Below are 5162 nucleotides of genomic sequence, written 5' to 3'. Positions count from 1 at the left end.
TGACAGCACTCGAAATGTACAAAAAAATGAGCTCAATGTTAAAATTGACCGGAGTCACTGAAAATTGCAATAGCCTCTAGTGCCATTGCCTGTTGTTCAGTCGGTTTTTTATCTTATTTAAATACTTGGCATCGGTTACTATTGGTCTTTATAAGGTGAAAGAAAAATTGCAGTTCTGACTAATAAACACTTGAGGGCAGTAAGACTTCGATATGACCAAAGGGACAAGTCAAGGTCATAGTCATAAAAATGTCCTTTTCAAGATTTAGTAACATCACTTAATAATATCACAATCTTTTCCCAAAATTGTTAAACCACAAACTTAAAAAAATATATATTTCCCTTCAAAATGTCAGTATATAATTGGCTACAAAATATGGGATCAGTTATTTCCACAGTACTTTCCAATTAATTCCAAACTTTGTAGCCTTCATTTGACAGCTTTACATTTTTATAAACTTTATAGACCATTCATAACTTTTATATAATACTACAGGTATTTGCAATTAACTGTAAGTGCAAGCAAGACAGGCTATTAAACAGAATGCAATGTCTGGCCTTCATAAATGTGTTTCTTGTGTTTTCAGTATCCAGCAGTGTGCTAGTAACATGGCCAGCTGCCAGTGCGTCCTAAGGCCAACTAAGGTGTAAGTAATTTCATCCTTATTAGAGGGTAATGCTTAAAGCTTATGTAATACTGTAAAATAAACATGCAGTTCTTGCAGAAATCCGGGAAAACATTCTTGCTAAGGGCTCCTAGATAAATATTTCAGAGATGAAATGGGGTACAAACTAATCTTATTTTGAGCAGCTTTTTATTATGTAAGCTGATTCGATGTTGTATTTTCATGCATGATCTGATCTGGTGTGAAAATGTTTTTAGCAGCAGCTGTTTAAGACGTCCTTTTTTTCACTGTTGTGTTTATTAACCTTTCATCCCTGTCAACATTTCTATACTAGTTCTAATGTGGACCTGCTGTTTGTAATCATGTTGTATACATCAGTGCATGCGACAATAGTATTCATTCAGGTTTTTTATTACTTGAAGTTCACACTTGTTGTTCATCATACTGTGGTTTTCTCAGCTATTTTTTGGGATATATTTTACATTTTCACAGAATGTAAATAAATAGAATAATAAACTACCAGTAGTGTCATAATATTTGTTATAATAAAACTGTAAACTACTTTAAGCTCTAAAATCCGAACTTAGATGAAAGACTCTGCTGCCGGAATGCTAATTATTCCAAAGATGCTTTTGCTCTAAAATGGACCACATTTGAATGGGTCAGCCTCTCAACAGATCTATTCCCCCTTTATATCTCTAAAACTACCAGAAACGGGCATTAATTATTGAATGACCTCAGACACAGTCCCAGCACACCGTCTAACACTGGCAGGATTTCTGTGGTCAACCTGAACCATGGCCATTAATAAGCACCGCGTTCCTGTCCAACAAAGCCTACGGGATGAGAAGAAATGATGGTTTCATTATTTCATCATCCCACATGACCCTGACTTGTAGGTTTGCACTTTAAGACGGATGTATATTTTTGACACGTGTTTAATAAAGCTCACTTGCCCTGCAGCTCACATTAGTTTAAAACTGGTCTTCATTGTATTTCCTGTTCTCAGAGGAAACAGACTTTAAAAGAATTCAAAGGATAATCTGGGATCCAAAGAGACGTGTATATGATAATGTCAGAGGGATTGATACCCATTTAAGGACATAGTTTTGCTTTTGCATGTGAGCACAGAATGTTCCAATTGCTATCCCTCCTTGAAGTATGAATTGTCTGTTAGCCTTATAAACAGTAGTGTTTTTGTGTAAAATTTTTACTGCACTTTTTGGTTCATTGCAACTGGTGATGTACTGACCAAAAAAATAAGAAGAAATCGCTCAAATCAATTTCAACATCAAACATATGTAAGGAAGTTTACGATAATGACAGTACATGATAATGATATCACTTTTCAAGTAAATAAATGAATACGAAAAATTAAATATGGATTTAGGGTGTTTATAGAATTATCTGCATATTATCAAAAATTTGAAGTAGTCCACTACAACGTACAAAACAATTGTCATAGCAGATCAGTTTGTGAAAAATGCCCATTTGTACAGTCCAGATGCCGAATGATAACCTCATCACCATATAATGGCTGGAATGAGATACTTTACTGCAGTGATGCATTTTGTCTTCATCAAACTTTCAATCCTAATTTATGTCATAAGTTTACCTTTCATTTTATCTGTCCATAGTGCATTCTTCGAATAGCTGTCATGGATCATCCAGGTGGTCTTTGACAAATAGTCATGGTGGCAAGCCTGGGGTTATTTGTGACCTCCTGATGTATTGGCTATATTTCTTCTTCTTGCTCTAATTTCAAGTCCTGTTAAGACTTACAACTGTGCTTGATTTCTTCCATTTGTACACCATTTATAGATCTATATACTTTTATATCAAGTAGTTGTGTAAACCTTTTCCATGGTCCAAAAGACCTTTAAACCACGAAGAGTGTGCTCTAAGTCTAAGATATCACCCACTAAAGGTGATGTTAAAAATGTTTTGTTCGACAAAGAGGTTAATTTGAGTCAGTTGTTCTTATCTGTTTTCTGATTTCATAAATTAAACCAATCCTCTTTTACTATCAGTACATTTAAATGAAAATCAGCTCACATTTGGAGTCATCTGAAACATAAATTAAATAAATACATATTAGATCAAATAAAAATGCTTTATTTATCCTCAATTACAATTAAAGTGTCCCCCACAATACTATTAGGATTCAACAACACGTTTATGACAGCGACATCGTCCCGGAAAGTCAGTGTGGCCAGAGAAATTTGTTAACATTGTCCGTTCATTTCATGATGGCATGCTTGGTCAGGTGTTGGATGATGGCGAGCTGTCTGACCCATTTGGCATCTCCAATGGCACCAAACAGAACTGTGTGCTCACCCCATTGTTATTCAGCATCTTCTTTTCCATGATGCTGTTTTAAGGACTTCGACATGGGCATTCCAATCCAGTTCCGCATGGCAGTGTTTTCAATCTACGCAGGCTTCAGGCTCGCACAAACACACATTCCGCAATTTTGCGTGGCATCTTGTATGGAGATGACTGCACACTGATGGCACACACCCTTACCGAAGCCCAGCTTCCCTGTTTGGGCTCACTGTCAGTCTAGCGAAGACAGAAGTCATTCTTCAAGCAGTAAACAAGTTAAACTCCAATCAAACGGTAATTACTGCAGGTGAAACAGTGCTGACAGCTGTTGACAAGTTCTGCTACTTCGGTAGCATTCTCGCGGCTAATGCGATAGCAGACTCTGACATCAGTGCCCACATCGCAAAAGCTAGTGTTGCTTTCGATCGACTGTCCAAGAGAAAGTGTGATGAGCACGGCATCCGGCTGGACACAAAGGTGGCCGCACTTATGGCAGTCTTCCTCACAGTTCTGTTGTATGGATCGGAGTCTTGGACCATTTATCGCCGGCAGATTGCCAAACTTGAACAGTTCCAAATGCACTGTCTCCGTCGTATCGCACATGTCAAGTGGCAGAATAAAGTCCCAGACCTGTGGCATCCCTGGTATTGAGGCCTTCCTGCTCGCTGCACAGTTTCGCTGGTCTGGACATGTTGCACGTATGGCAGATTCACGCCTGCCGAAGCAGGTTTTCTATGGCCAGCTCCAGATCGGCATGCGTTCTTAAGGAGTGCAACTCAAACATTACAAGGACGGACTCAAAGCCAATTTGAAACTACCGGTATGCAACATGGACCAAATTGACCTTGAAACGATGGTTGCATTCAGGACATCATGGCGAACACAGTGCCATACTACCATACCACACCATCCTTTGAGTCCAGCCAGATCACCATTGCAGTAGACAAACGAAGACGCTGAAAGCGCAATACCTTAAAAATAACAACATCTAGCCAGTTTATGTGTGACACCTGTGGCCGGCCTTGTACTTCGATCCTCGCATCAACAACAACTGTGACTAGATCTGTCGTGTCGACAGCTGCAGACCGTTATTAGGATTGATGAATTTACAGATTAGTCCATATACTTTCAGACAGTCTTGAATTTCTTTTGTGATTTATTTGGATTCTTTAGCTTTTGTTTCTAATCACAAGGATTTGGCAAAGACATTTTTTTTTCTTTAAAATGTCAAATAAATATATTTAGATAAACATCTGTACCAATAGATTTTTACTTTTATTCACATTATATCTTGTGTGTTTTTATTTAATCTAAGCCTATATGTGAACAGTGTAACAAATCAGACAGCTACTGCTACAAAAATAATCTCTTAAATCAGTACTTTGTTTTCTAGTAAAAATAGCCAGTCTTAAAACAAGATAAATTAAATTGATAAGCAAAATTTTGCAATACATTACAACTTGTCTTTTTAGATACTTGTGTTTTTTACCCCGCTGGCAAATTTTTAAGTAAAAATACTGATTAAGAAAATGATTTTTACAGTATCAGAGGACTGATCCTGAAGATTTGTATATACTTCAGTTATAAATCAGTTAATTTTAACGCACTGTAACCTGATGTCATTTTAGTTTCTATTCTTTTATCATTCTTATATTCGTTATGACTTCCTATTATGCTTACACAAATTTAAATAGTGCTCTTATAAATAATTACAACTGTTATTGAGGAACTGAAAGTGTTGCTGCTTTGCACACCGCATATTTTGTCAGTCTGCTTATTATTCAATATGACACATTAAATATACAAATTAGTCCATTTGTATAACTGTACCTTATGCATTGAATGTTAATGAAAGTCAGATATTTGTCCAACAAGGAAGGAATATCACTTCTTAGTCCAGATTTTTCTGTCTGTCCCCTGGATGTAGTTTCCATGCATGGATCACATAATTTATCTTCTTCCTCAGTCCTTGCCATGCAAGCTCTGAATCTGAAGAAGACTTATGGCAGAAAGACTGAAATTGCTGGCTCTGAGGTTAAGGCCTTGATCTCTTCTTCCTCTGCGGTTAAGACTTTTATCTCCATCTCTCAGACAACAGAGGACAATTTCAATAAAATATGTTTAGAAATTATCTCAATATTCTTTGGAGTTTAATGAAGTTTATTATGACATTCAGTATGCTGTTTGTTATCCTGGTGGATGAGATCAGCC

The sequence above is a fragment of the Rhinichthys klamathensis genome, unplaced genomic scaffold, assembly GCF_029890125.1.
Source record: "Rhinichthys klamathensis goyatoka isolate OS25496 unplaced genomic scaffold, OSU_Roscu_1.1 h1tg000269l_1, whole genome shotgun sequence".
Lineage (NCBI taxonomy): Eukaryota > Metazoa > Chordata > Actinopteri > Cypriniformes > Leuciscidae > Rhinichthys > Rhinichthys klamathensis.
This window is presented reverse-complemented; position numbering follows the sequence as displayed.